This window comes from Crocodylus siamensis, chromosome 7 (assembly GCF_052110815.1).
Source record: "Crocodylus siamensis isolate JL-2025a chromosome 7, ASM5211081v1, whole genome shotgun sequence".
Lineage (NCBI taxonomy): Eukaryota > Metazoa > Chordata > Crocodylia > Crocodylidae > Crocodylus > Crocodylus siamensis.
In genome coordinates this window covers 88,680,601-88,695,838 of record NC_143401.1, presented here as the reverse complement: position 1 = coordinate 88,695,838, position 15,238 = coordinate 88,680,601, and the positions used below count along the sequence as shown (strand labels likewise).

General features: G+C 47.9%; 1 protein-coding gene across 1 annotated transcript in view; it reads right to left on the bottom strand.

Moving 5' to 3' along the window:
• The window catches only part of ABLIM1 (actin binding LIM protein 1), a 303,618-nt gene extending 288,583 nt beyond the window's left edge, over positions 1–15,035 (bottom strand). Inside the window, exon 1 of the transcript XR_016443660.1 lies at positions 14,899–15,035. The gene's annotated coding sequence lies outside the window, so the exon portion shown is untranslated. The remainder of the gene's footprint in view (positions 1–14,898) is intronic.
• Positions 15,036–15,238: the final 203 nt, after the last annotated feature.

Below are 15,238 nucleotides of genomic sequence, written 5' to 3'. Positions count from 1 at the left end.
AATAAAGGAACTGATGCCTTGGGGCAGTGAAACTGGTACATTTCTGTAATGCATCACATTTCACAAATAAGCCCAAACTAGTATGGGGCCGGGGCCCAGAACACACAAGTGCGAGACTGGGCTGAGGCTCAGAAGCTGGGGGCCAGCCAGTGGACCCTGAGCTAGGGGACACAGCTAGAGGAAAGAAGCCGAAGCCAGGAAGATGGAAACCCCGACAAAGGTTCAAGGCTTGAGGGGCCATGGGCAAAGGCAGAGCCAAGGGTCCCCCTCCAAACAGTGACTAGCATCTACGGGGCACAGACATGACTATGGGGGTGGCTGGAGCCCATGATTATTGCTCCTAAGGCACAACTGGGGCTGCCTTAAAGGGAAAACCCACCCCATACAGTTTGGGGCAGAGAAGCCGTAAGGGCTATGCACCGAGGAAACACACCCAGGAAAAGGCTACTCTGGCCACTGGAGGCAGCCTTCCCAGTTAAAAGACCCTAAGATCAAATCATGGTGGACTTGAGATTGGAGGTAAGGGGAAGCCGGGGAGTGTGGGCAGAAAGTCTGATCATCAGGGAGTATCAGATGCCAGGCAGAATTCCCCTACCTGTAAGCGTGGGACTGTCAGCTAAACTGCTTAGATTTGTGCCAGGCGTTTGTGACAGATATTATCTTGGTTGACACACCATGAATCATACCTCCATAACATCCAAGTATGAGTCTCTGCAGCAGTGGCTAACTCCATATCTGGGGCTGTAACAGAGTTATGTCCTCCAAGGCTGAGGGACCCACAGACAAGTGAATTATTCATCCAGAATTCAATTAAAGAGACTTTGGCTTGAAAGGGTGACAAGTCAAGAGTGCTGCAGGCCCTGTCAGGGAAGAGAAATTCAGTCTTCCCTCTCCACAAAAGGGCAAGTTCCTCCTCATCACCTTTTATTCTTCTCAACCCTGACAAGCAAGTGGCTTCATCCAGCAAAATATTCAGCGTACACATCTTCTAATAGGCCCATGCCCACTCATATTCTCAATGAACTCAACAGGAGCTTTCCTTTTTGCCTTCAGTGGAGAAATGGCAGACAGTAAATTGTTCTCTCCCTTCTCTGTGATCCAAGCCCACAAACCTTGGTTATGTCATATTGTCATTTTTAATGTCTGCAGTTGCACTAAAGCTAACTAATAGCCTGACTTCTATCCTGGGGAAGATCTTAGAAAAGTTTATTAAGGAGGCCATCCTTGATGGACTGGCCCAGGCTAACATCCTAAGGGATAGCCAGCACGGGTTTGTTGCGGGTAGGTCTTGTTTGACCAATCTCATTTCCTTCTATGACCAGGTGACCTATCACCTGGATGAGGGAGAAGAGATTGATGTCATATATCTTGATTTCAAAAAAGCTTTTGATCTGGTATCCCATGATCACCTCTTGGCCAAACTGCCCAGTTGTGGCCTTGGCTCCACCACGATCCGCTGGCTGGGAAATTGGCTTCGTGGTCGGACCCAGAGGGTTGTAATTGATGGCAGTCATTCATTGTGGTGCCCTGTGACCAGTGGGGTCCCTCAAGGCTCTGTCCTTGGACCCATACTGTTCAACATCTTCATTAATGATGTGGACACTGGAGTCGGGAGTGGACTGGCCAAGTTCGCTGATGACACCAAACTTTGGGGCAAAGCATCCACGCCAGAAGATAGGCGGATGATCCAGGCTGACCTGGACAAGCTCAGCAAATGGGCAGATGAGAACCTGATGGTGTTTAACACCGAAAAATGCAAGGTTCTCCACTTTGGGAGGAAAAACCTGCAGCACCTTTATAGGCTCGGCAGTGCTACGTTGGATAGCACTACAGAAGAAAGAGACTTGGGGGTCATCATTGACCACAAGATGAACATGAGCCTGCAATGTGATGCTGCGGCTAGTAAAGCGACCAAAATGCTGGCGTGCATCCATAGATGCTTCTCGAGCAAATCCCGGGACGTCATTCTCCCCTTGTATTCGGCCTTGGTGAGGCCGCAGCTGGAGTACTACGTCCAGTTTTGGGCTCCACAATTCAAAAAGGATGTGGAGAAGCTTGAGAGAGTCCAGAGGAGAGCCACGCACATGATCAGAGGTCAGGAAAACAGATCTTACCATGACAGGCTGAGAGCCATGGGACTCTTTAGCCTGGAAAAGCGCAGGCTCAGGGGTGATCTGATGGCCACCTATAAGTTTATCAGGGGTGACCACCGGGATCTGGGGGAACGTTTGTTCACCAGAGCGCCCCAAGGGATGACGAGGTCGAACGGTCACAAACTCCTGCGAGACCGTTTCAGGCTGGACATAAGGAAGAATTTCTTTACTGTCCGAGCCCCCAAGGTCTGGAAGCACCTTCAAGAGTAAATTGGATGCTTATCTTGCTGGGATCCTATGACCCCAGCTGAGTTCCTGCCCTTTGGGCAGGGGGCTGGACTCAATGATCTCCCGAGGTCCCTTCCAGCCCTGATGTCTATGAAATCTATAATGAATGTGTAAACCTCAAATACCAGGTACAGTAAATATGTTGGCACAAACTGTGATGGCACGAAGGCAAAGAAAGAATAAGAATTCCTGCCAGCAAAGTTTTCATGACAGTGTTACATTTCTTATTTGTTAGAGTCCACCAGCGATTTTTCAAAATTGGCTAAAGACGCCTCCTGGGCTTTGGGGACAAAAATAGATCAGAACCCCTCATCACTAATTAAAGAAAAGCTGCAGTTTGGAACAGTGGTTTTGCTGGCTTCTGTCTCGATAACAGAACTATGTAACAACCTGATGCGATGGAAACAAATAAATCAGCTTCATAATTACAGTAATTACAGCAGAGTCCTTCAGTTGAGCAAAGTCCCACAGTCCTTACTCATGCTAAACTCCCAGTGGAAGAAATAGTAATTAAGACAAGGACATATTTAACATGATGAAGGTAAGGTCCTAAATATAACGAAGTAAATTAAACATCACCAAAATCCGGAAGGTCGCCTTGCTATCCCAAGTGCAAAAACCATGCATTTCTGTGACAACGGACTTTCACGAGATTCTACAAGCAGTTTCCCTTCCTTCAGCTCTGAGAAAGCAGCAAAAATCAAAACTTATCACTGAAGTGGAAAGGAAATGCATCCACTAAGTGTTCTGTATATTGGGATTAAGCCAGTCAACCCCTTTTGCATGTTTCCAGAAGGCTCACGTTTAAGCACCATGGCAGCCCAATATCACAGAAAACTTCAAGAGCATGAACCAAAAGAAACTCTAGCAGATTTAACAGGTATGTGCACCACACTTTCCAATCTGCGGTGAGTTTATAATGTTCTAGCCACAGGTTAAGATCATTTAGTCAACCCCAGATTCAGTGAGACTATAAACATGGGATTAAGTTCAAGTGACTTCAATGAGAATTAAACTCATGCTTGAAAGTTTCCAAGACTTGAGGCCTCTCCACTTCCTGGCTTGTTTCCTTACCACCGCCACCTTCCCTGAGAAGGGAATCGCAGAACCAGGAATAAAAAAAAATGTCATCCTTGGTTTGTGGAATCTCTGCCCATATTTTCTGTTGAAATATTATTTTTTTCCTCCTCCTTCTGTAGCATCCCTCCTTAAAGCACAGCTGCTCACAACAGATGTCCATACGCCACATCTCCTACAGCATCAGCACAAATGCAGCAGGGACATGATAACACCTGTTCTCCTGTGGTAAAGCATATCAGTGTCACCAAACACTACGGACATTAGCCCTTTTTATTGTTACACTCATGTCAACAAACCTCCTACTTAAAATACAGATTTTAAAAGACTACATCTGTCCTTTCCACAAAACACTGTAGGCACGTGGTTTCTTACAGCTCCAGGGAACACCAAAGCTATGACTGCTGCCCATATAAACTACCCAAGACTAGGAGTGTGGCCGTAACAACCTGGAATCCAAACTCATGGAAGAGGTGATACCTTATATTAGACCAACTAGGTATTTACCTGCCATAACAATGTGGAAGTAAGGGAAGTTGCAAAGCTCACCCCTGAAGCTGGGTAAATACCTGCAGGTTTAGCCTGAGTTGAGCTCCAGGGTCCTCTGGTCATATACTTTTATTTAAATACACAAGTTACCATCACTGCAGTGTAGACACAGGGTATGTGTATATGGTGTCTCTGGCACGTCCAGGGAATGATGCTCCTGATGAAAATTCCTCATCTTCTCACCCACCTACTGCCAAGCATATGAGACAAGCACAGAAATGCAGTGGTGAACCTGCTCCAGTCTTCCCAGCTTGGCCCTCTTGCAACCCCAGCCTCCCACGTGCTTGAGAACACCTCCAGGGTAGCTTTGCTGTCACATTTCCAGGTCTGGAAGAGCACATGGGAAGGGCACGGCTAAGAGCATTATTTCTGACATATACCAGAGACACACTGCAGACACAGTCATAATCACGTTACCTTGGGATAGCATCAAACGTAAACTACTCCAATGGCTTAGCACCGGATACAGCTTTTAAACAGACAATGATAAAACATAAGGGGCCCACAGTGCACCTGACTGATGCCCATGTGTTCCAACCTTTACTCCTATTTCTGCAAACCAATTATTTAGATATGTGGTGCTGCCCACCATAAATGCAATGCTCAGGATTGGGCCTTTCATTAGACTAGAACTAAGGGTAAGCACAGTCCAATTTTAAACTGTACTACGATAATGGTTAAACACCTGACAATGGTATTAGTCCACCTTACTCCATTGCTACAGAATGTGGCAAGGGTAGTTGTGATTAGTTTTGTGATGTTCAGCTGTCTGCAAGGGGATAAAGGACCCAAATAAAAAAATTTAAGCACTACAGACTGGTTGCTGAATTCTACAGACAGCCTTTGCCTTCCAGAACCAGCTTCTCTTTTTCTTTATATGACAGAACTAACCGACATTTGAGAATTTGCAGGCACTGACCATCACTAGCTTCCATTTCCAATTATTTAAAGAACCAGTTAAGAAAGGATTCAGAATAAGATGTTGACGCAATTCAAACCAACTGCAGGACAAAGAAAAATTAAACGGGACAAATCTCAGAAAGACAGATTGCAAAGCCCTCAAACCACATATCAGCTTTTAGGATTTTTCACTAAACTTCTGAAAGCAATTTTGCCCGCCTTTCCACCCAGAAGCTGATGCTTGTTTTCCTTCTGTGCAATTCTATTTGAGGCTTGCATTTAAAATAGATTTCACCTCATTGTCCTGGTTTCCTCTTATTGTTGCCATTAGCCTCTACCATTTTTCCATTCATTCAGGACCAATTTTCATTTATCTCAAAAAACTGAAGTGCTGCCAGAGAACTCACAATCACTTTGAAGGGGGAAGGGCAAGGGGGAAAAAAGGGCACCCCAAGAGCCAAATACATCAGGAAATCATTTTCTTCCTCACCAAAACATTCAATCAGACTTCAAAATCAGGGGGCTGCAGGGACTGACTCACAAGGACAGACAAATAAGTACAGCCAGCCTGAGGAACAACTTAGTACCTAATCCTGAACCTATTCACTTGTATAAATTCAGAAGAGCCCTAAGAAGGTGGATAAAGGGAAGGACAACAAACTACACATATCTGAATTGAATAAACCTCAAGGATAGGCAGGAATTACATAACACTGCAATAAACGTATATAATTAACAGAGGAGGCAATTAGGAATAGATTTCTTGCAGGGAGATCTAGAACAGGAGGCTTTGGAGGGCCAGGCAGTTATGTGAGCTAACTTAGGTAGCAGAGGCAACAAAGCCTGCTCCTGCTCCTGCTCAGAGAAGCAGGGCCAATTAGCCGTGCTAATGTAGATGCACTGCTTTCAGTACCCCGCTCAACATGAGATCAAGGATCTCTGCACAGCACTACACACTGCCTTGCAGACAGACCCTTAGGTCTTGGAACATTCTCCCAGGGAAAGTGATGGAAAACCCACCATGTGGCGCCTTTTAAGCTAGGTTACACTGATGTGCTAGGATATACCACCCTGTACATTGAAGAACTGTCCTGAGAAAAGGGGAAGGATAAATAACTGGAGGAGCACTGATATACTGGCCACATATTGGATCAGCACCGTTAAAAGGAAAATTAACATCATCAGCTATCAGCTTTTTCTGGTTGGTGTAGCTGATAATGTTACTGATAAATGCTGCATAGAAAGTGCTGTCCTGCTGGTAAGTCTGTGAGAGGAAACGGGCAGGGGGGAAATCGAGGTCCCCACGATGAAGAAGGCAGTGGGACAGAGGTAGGAGAAGGGCTGAGGCTGGGGCAGGCACTAACCAGGTAGAGCAGTGAATAGGACACTGGGGTTCGGAGTGGAACGGAGCCACGAGTGGATTGTCTAGGGGGCATGAGGGTGTGGGAAGGGGGCCGGCTCTCCACCATTGAGCACACCTCCAGAGGAAGCATGGGGGGACATGTGCCACCTGGATTTGTGCACAGGGTGAGGGTGGGATGCTTGCTGCAAGCTTGGGGCCAGAGGCAGCACTGTCCTCTTCCCAGCAGGAGGGCTCAGCTTGGAGTGGGCAGGAGCAGGGTGGGCTCAGCTGTGTGGGGCGGGCAAGTGGCAGGGCTGGGAGGGGTGGCTACAGGGAATTTTGGGCTGGTTATAGCCCCCCAAACTCCCCACCAGCATTGCCCCTGCTCAGGGCACTCTGCTCTACTGCCTTTCCCTCAGAAGCCCACTGCAAGCCCAGCTCTGGCCCTGGCCCAGCCATGCTGCCTCCCTCACCATGAGGGCCTCAATCCCTTTCCCCCCACAGACTTACCGGCAGGGTGCCGCTCTCCAAGCTGCATTCCTGTAAATCGGCTATCAGATCAGTACCAGCTGATATGGCTGGTTAATGATTGGCTATTGGTATCAGCCAAGAAAATCTTTATCGGTGTACCCCTATAAATAACCAAATGACTTTTCCATTTATTACTTTTATGATCCTATAACAAGAACCTCATTCATCTCTAGTAAGACAAGGCACAGAATATGCTACGGAAAAATAGTTTAAAATCATTTTCTTATGTATTAGGCAGACTCACGGCCTCCAAACCCTGAGACATTTTGTGGCTGGAGTCATGCTAAGGCCATTGTCAAAAAATTCCAGAATGATAGCTCTGGAGACTGAAGTCCCTTATTCTCAAACCTGGATCCTTGATCTACTATGGGGTGGGCAAAATGCAGCCCGCCGACCAGATGCGGCCTGCCAAGCCATTTTATCTGGACTGCAGGGCCCCTAAAAAAATTTAGAAAACTAATATTTATCTGCCCCAGCTGCCTGTCATGCAGCCCTCAATGGCTTGCCAAGACTCAGTAAGTGGTCCGCTGCCTAAAATAATTGCCTGCCCCAGTCTACTGTATGATGAATAAAGTTCCAGACAACCAGAAAACAGGAGTGACCTGGGCTGAATGTGATCTAGGAATTTACAGGGATCTAAATCCCCCGAGCTATCCAGTTCCCCCTAAAACTCTTCATTTTAAGAGTGCTTATTCAAATGAACATGGAAGTTTAATTCAGCATGGAGGATCTAACAAGCTCAGAGGCCAGTGTTCAGACTCAGGTAGCCTCTGCCAGGAAGATATACCCTGGCTACCTAGAGTTTGCCTTCAAAACCGCTAAGAAATTAAACCATTGTATCCCAGCTATGGATTCTAATCATAGGAGCTAACACAGGTGGAGCGCTCCAAAGAGACTTACTGTTCTGTAAACAAGTGGGATCCGGCTCTCCTGCTAAAGCACCAGCTTGCATCAGGAGTGCAGCTGCAGTTACCCAGCCCAGGCAAAGGGTCAGGAAGCACTGCCCAGAGCTGAGCACTGAACAGGAGCAGAACGGCTCTTTCACCCCAGACGGGCAGCTCTCTTCTCCAGAGTTAGGGAAGAGGACCCCACTGTCTTGTTGGGAAGTCAAACAAGCTTGCACAAGACCCAGGGCAGGAACTGCTACTCTGCACAGTCCTCCACTGAGCAGGGAATAAAAGGGAGGAAGGCTCGGGGACTGTAATCTGTGGAGTGTAACAGGAGAGAGGAAGGCAGAGTCAGACACAACTGCCATCATTAAGTCATGCTTTAGGCTTGTTGGTTGTAGCCATGTTGATCTAAGGACACAGGCAGAGAAGGTTCTTTGGATAGATGTGATATCTTTTATTAGACCAACTAAATCAGGCTTGTCCAACACACGACCCACAGGCTGCCATGCGGCCCTCCAAACTGTTTTCTGAGGCCCAAGATGCTGCGACGGGAAACAAAAGTAAACATTGTACTTTCGTTTCCGAGGGGTAACGTGATACCGCTTCCTGTGAGGTCTTTGAATATGGCTCACCGGCCCACCAGTTGATAAAAAGTTCATGAGCCGGCCCCACTTTCAAAAAGGTTGGACACCCCTGAACTAAATAGTTGGAAAAAATTGTTCTTTGCAAGCTTTTAGGCACAAACACCCTTCTCCAGTCACAGACAGAGTCTGATGTTTTGTGTGCTCTCCTGGGTAGAATAGAAGCCAACATGGAAAATGCAGGTCTGTAAAAATACAAATGCATGGCAATGAGGATAGGAGGGAATGGGAGACAAATGAAAGACACCTTTAGTAAACGAGCCTGCTTCATAAATCTCCTGGATACGAAAAATCACAGACTAAATACAGACATTGGATTTATGGCACATTGTGACCCACCTGCCAACTGATAACCCCTGGCAACCTATCTGCATTTTACCACCTACTTTCTATCACCAAGTCAACAATCCCCCTCCCCCCGGCCACCTACCTGTCTCACACCTATTCCCTCTGATCCTCACTGCCATGCATCTGCATTTTCACCGACTTGCATTTTGCATATTGGCTTCTATTCTACCCAGGAGAGCACAAAAAACACCACCAGACTCTCCCTGTGCCTGAAGAAGGGTGTTTGTGCCTGAAAGCTTGCAAAGAACAATTTTTCCAACTATTTAGTTGGTCTAATAAAAGATATCACATCTGCCCAAAGAACCTTGCCTGCCATCATTAAGCCAGGCAGTTTGGTATTAATATTCCATGAGAAGGAGGCTGGATGCAGTCCTAGCCCAGGCCTGCAGAGGCTGGGAGTGCATCAGATCTTGAAAGGCAGATTTTGCCTTATTCAATAGCAGCACCTCAACAGGGCTTTGGTGAATGTGGAGTCCAGTCTGTTCCCCTTCCCATCACACATGGTGGCAGTGAAGAGTGCCCTGAGCACAAGGGAGGGTGGCTGTAAACTAGACAAAAGGGTTGGAATCACGGATGCACCAATACATTTTTTTAATGCTGATACTGACGGTCAATTTTTGACCAGCCATATCAGTCGACACTGATCCAATTGCTGATAAGCAGCCCAGCAACTTGGAGAGCAGAGCTGGTAAGTCTCTTGTGGGGAACGGGTGGGGGAGGGAAGGGGCATGGGGGCGCAGATTGAGGCCCCCCCAGTGAGGGATGGAGTGGGGTTGGGACAGGAGCAAGGGCAGGCACTGAACAGATGGGGCAGGTTGGGGCATGGGACGGAGCTGCAGTTCATGCCGTGGGGCATGGGGGGGCAGGGGAGAAGCTCCAGCCACTGCGCGCACCCCTGGGGGAGGCAGACAGGGCATGTACCTCCCAGATGTGTGTGTGGGGTAAGGGCAGATTGCCTGTAAAGTGCTTGGGGCCAGGGGCTGCACAGGGCTCTTTCCAGTGGTGGGGGCTAGGCTCAGGCTAGGCAGGAATGGGGCAGGTGGCAGCAGTGCTGGGAGAGGGTTATGGGAGAGGGCTAGAGTCACCCCAAAATTCACTGCAGCCCCCCCCAGCATCTCTGCCGAGCACAAAGTGGACAGCCTGTCCTTGCCCTGCACACAGATCTGAGGGGCACGTGCCTACCCCAGGGGTGCACACAGCAACGGAGGCCACCGCCCCCACCCCCTGCGCCCCCTGGATAAACCGCAGCTCTGTCCCATACCCCACCCTGGCTGTGCAGTGCCTGCTTCTGCCCTAGCCTCACTCCCTCCCTCACCGCAGGACCCTCAATCTGCCTCCCCCATGCCCATTTCCCCCCACAGACTTACTAGACAGACTCTGCTCTCCACACTGCCGGGCTGCATTCCTGGTCGTGTGTTGTGCACATGCAGGCAGCATTTATCAGCAATATTATTGGCCACATTAGTCAAAAAAAGCCGATTGCCAATAACGTCAATTTTCCTTCTTTCGGTGCTGATACAATATGGACAGATATATCAGTGCACCTCTAGTTTGAGATCATGGGTGGAATCTGAAGTGAATTATAGCCTCGTCTCTCAACGGGCTTGGGTATATAATCTCAGATTGGTGCCACACTGCACACAACTCTCAAATTCCAGCTAGAGTCCAGTTCTGATGCCTTCTCAGAAGCCAGAAAATGTGTTAGAAAGGGTTTTAATTTGAGGCCATATTTCGTATCCTGTCATCCTTACATGGTGTATTTCTTCCTAAGCCACAGGTCTCTCGGCCTCAGGATACCATGTAAACAGTTCAGCCTTGCGCTGCTTTATGAGTCTATCAGCGTGACTGATTAGATGAATGAAAGATATACCCCCATTTGATGAGACAGAACTAACTAGATTTCAGACCAACACAGCTAACTACATTTCTCAACAGACAGAAGGACACTGTAGTCCGTACAGGGAACTAGTATAGGACACAACATTACCATCTGCTGAAGGGCTAACTTCCTTCAGACAAGCCGTATTGCTGTGGAAATGATGGACACAGAAGAGATGGTGAAAAGCCAGGCAACCAGGTTTTGTGCAGATCAGCATACCCATCTATCAACGCAATGCCAGCTGCAGCCATTTATATTACACATGTATATGCCCTTGTCTGAAGGTAACAGAACTGGACTGGCAGTCTGGTAAAAGTAAAATTACTTGTGTAATAACTAGGAGCCGATTCCTAACACTTCCATTTCTCACTGAAAGGCTCAGTGTATGCTTCAGCAGAAATCCACACCTGCTGGGAATAACAAGCGAGCAATATGCATAGCACATAGAAAATAAAAAACGGTACTTGAGCAAAACAGCAGGATGGGTTACATCGTACCTCATTCTAGTAAGTAAACTGGCTACTGCCTCATGTGACCGGAAAGTGGAGGTCCCAGCACTGGGCTGAGAGCTAAGAATTCCCATTCTAACCCTAGCCCTGACACCTGAGGGAGAGCATAATTTACTCAACTTCTTGTCTCATCCATAACATAAGGATAACATTTACCTAACAAGAGCTCTAAGGATCAATTGATTGGAAGGTAAAGGGGGTTTTAGCTACATTTTAAAGAAATCAAACATCAAGACAAAAACTGTAATGCAAAATGTAATCTCAAATTTAAACAATCCCGTTACTGCACTCACAGATTCTGAAGTGGGCTAACAGGCATATTTATACTCTTAATCACACCCACTCCCATGACCCAGTAAAACCCGCTGATATAACAGGGAATATTTCTGTACTAGCTTCTATCCACGTCTAGTCATTTTAGTTGTGACTCCGTCTTGGTTAAGGAAACAAGACTATAGATAAAATCCTGTTTTTAGGTGCATTTGTCTTTCTGAGGAAGTCTCCTTTTGGGCACACGCCAGTTGTCTTGAAGGTATTTTGAATGGCTGATATAATCTCTGCATTATTTGATCACAGAGAACTGCATATCTTCACACCTTTTTGCTCTAGCAAAACTAAAACCAGCAAGGAAAAAAGCAGAGCCTATTTTTAAAACTTCAGTTTTCTGTGGGTTTAGACCTCTACTAGAACAAATGCTTTTGACGCGTTTCAAGTAATTTGAGATAACATTTACAAATAACGAATAATAGAATAATGGCAATCAAATAATGTCTTTCTTCCACAGACCTGAGAGCACTTTACAAACAATTAAGCTTCAATTCTTTTGTGAAATAGGTGAAGGATACACAGGGATAACTTCACAACCGAAATGCAGGCATGTATGGGCCAAGCAGGCACTGCTGAACCACACACGCATAATAGATTAGGGTAGGAAGGAACAGAAGACCTTTGCAAATGAAGGAAATTATTCAATGCCCACTAACATAATGGGAGTCTTCCTCAGCTCCAAAAGGCTTTACTTGTATCCTGAAGGGGTAAGGGGAGAATTTTCAAAGCTCCCCCCACCATGGCAGAAAAGGATACAAATACTTCATACCTTATAGCTTTAAAGCTCACAATGCATGCTAACTGTTTAGTGTCCACAACATCTCAGGGGAAGATGGGTATCATTCACTCTGCTAGGCAGATAGGAAAAGGAAAAAGATCCCTGCTGCTGTCCTGCTGCTACTTACCGTATTAGTATTGACAACAGTGGGAGTTTGGGTTAAATAAGAGCTACGCAGCTCTTATCAACCAATGATGAAAGGATGTGTCCAGAGCCACGCACTGAGGCTACGGCAGAGCCATAACTAGCACTCAGGAGTTCCTTGCTCTGTACACCATGTTCAGTTCACTGGATCTATCTCACTGCCTTCTGGAACAAAACGTTAGCTGCACAGACAGAACAGACGTACCTCTCTAAAACAGGAGGCCATGCTTTGAGTAGATTCTGCAGCTTAGTATCAGTCTCAGTACTAAACTCAAAAGAGACAAAACAGACAAATATTTTTCCACGTACAGCCCATTGGCCGCCCCTGTTTCTAACTTCTTAAAATCCTTTGCAAGAGACAGCAGGCAGAGCATAAAGATCAGCAGTCTGAAACTGCACCTGCAGACAGACGGCCGCTCCATTGCACGGCAGGTACAACTGAACTTAGTCCAGGTGCTTCCATGGAGCTCGTCACAAGGACCAGACTTCTGTTTATCTCTTGGGATGCAACACGAAACAAATGAAAAGGTTACTGAATCCAGGCCTTTATCCAAAAAAGATGTATACACACATAAAATGCCAGTAGTCTCATTCACTCCACTGAAACCATTGTGTGTGTCCAGTTAACTACATACGTATGTCATTGCAGGACAAGGACTAAATACGTATCCTATATTTCTATTCTGTATTTCTTCTACATTTCTATAGTTCTGTATTTCTTTGCACATAGGAAGCGGCCTTTTCTCATCATCAAATGGCTCAATAATCTTCTGGCACATGTTGCTCACTGCTTGGAGCAGGAAGAATCACCCCTGAATCTGTCTGTTACAGCTGATAAGCAGATACTCTCCATCAATTTCACACAAATACAATTCTGGACTTGAGCCCCTGCATTAATCGTACTGAATACTACTCAACGTCTAGGCCATCTCCCCACCAAATGGCATGAATAACAGATGGGTGCTGCAGACTGTCCAAGCCAGTCACATCCTTTAACAGGGACAAAGGAATGGGGAGGAAATGACCAGGGGCTCTAAACTCTCCTGCCCCTTCCTCTTGCAATAAACCTGTACCCTATTTTCAGGCCTGGATTTCCTCCGCTGAGAAAGCTGCCGACATCGCTTCATAAACATGGATTCCACTGGACTGACAGACCTTTAAGAAATGAGCTCTTTGAGGAACATTATCATTACTTCCTGAACAAGGGGCTCCCTGGTACAGTGTGATCTTTGCCAGATATATACACACCAGAAAATGGGGAGACATGGGCCCTGCTGCAAAGGGTTTACCACTTTCGGGCTCCAACCCTGCCAGTTCTTCCATGTAGGCTGCTCATCACACAAACACGATGCTCCTTTCAAGTCAACTGGGTGCCAGGCTTGCCCAGGTAGAGCGGATAGTAAGTCATACCATGAATGATGACACTGGGTGAGGGGTAGAGAAAGGGGGAGGTGGGCATACTGCATGGCTTTGTACCACCACAGGCACATCTTTCACAAATATTTATAGGAATGTAAAAAAAGAGTTTCTAAACTCATGTTTCACCTGTCTTTTGTAATAAAGATTGTTTCATTCCCACCTTCCACACATCCAACAAGAGAAGATCATTCAAAAAATCTTTTGTCCATGGCCCTCGGGAAATCTTTAAACGTCCCAGAGGAAAAACAATTTCCTCCATTCCTTAATGGGTACTGATTTTTAAAGAGACAAAAAGACACGGCCTCAGTCTTTGGATAGTCACACCTGCATCAATTCCCAAACTGGGAGAAGCAGAGTTTGAAATAAGACGTGTTCTGCATGTAATCTGGGTTGATTTCTTCATTCGCAACCACCAAAAGAAATGGAGAGCCAGGTTTTACACACACACACACACACACAGTTGGGGTCTCCTTTTACTCCAAAAATAATGCAAATTGGCAGTTGAACTTTTACGACGCTCCTGGTAGGGGATTTTTGGGCAGGATGCTAAAGACACTGCATTACCCCACTAAAATGCGTAGGGTCATCAAACGTTTTGCTGAGCAACCCACATACATTATCCTGGTTCAGCAGTCCTGCAGTGACCCATCTGTCATTATTTTGTGGACAGCGGGAACTACGGCGTGCTGCCCAATATTCCCATGCTCAGCGACATCCTCTTTCTCTGTATCGGTTGGTGTCACACTGGGGGGGGGGACCCCCATCAGAAACTGCTGCTTCCTGGGCACTTTCCTTTTGCAGCTCTACATTTCAGCTCATTCCAACACCAAGCGGGACTCAGAAGATCTTCCCCAGTGCGGGTGTACAGCTGCATCTCTTGGGGGGTTGGTACCAAGAACCTAAAGGATGCTCTGCAGCTTTAAATCTTGCTGCATCAAGCCCTGGAGCCCGAGCATCAGCAGAGCCGCAAAATGGTACCAGGCAGGGAGAAGAAAAATCTCCCCTCGCCTCGCCCTTCCCCTGCCGAGTCGTGGGCAGCCGCCGAGGGCCCAGCCCGGCCCCCGGCCCCCGGCCCCCGGCCCGGCCCGGGCAGAGCCGCTGCAACCCGCGCCCGCGCCAGACCCGCACCAAAGTTTGCGGCGGCGGCTCGGCTCGGCCCCGGGGCTGGCGGGAGCAGACTCACCTCTGGCGGACATGGCTGGGCGGGCGCGGGCCGGAGGCGCAGCCGCTGCTACCGCCGCGCACCCCTGGGCCGGGGCCGGGGCCGGGGCTGCCCGCAGCCGGGCGGGGGCTCCGCGGACAGCGGCAGCGGCGGCGGCGGCGGAGGCCAATGCGGGCGGGCGGGGCGGGGCGGGTCTCGGCGGCCGCCCCCCGCCCGCCTCCAGCCCTGCCTCCCCCGGGCTCGGCCGCCGCCCCGCCGCACGTGTGACCCGCGGGGGGGAGGGGGCAGGGCAGGCGTGCGCGTGCCTCTGCGGCACGGGGAGGGGGGTTGCACGCGCGTGTGCCATAGCAGGGGCTGTATA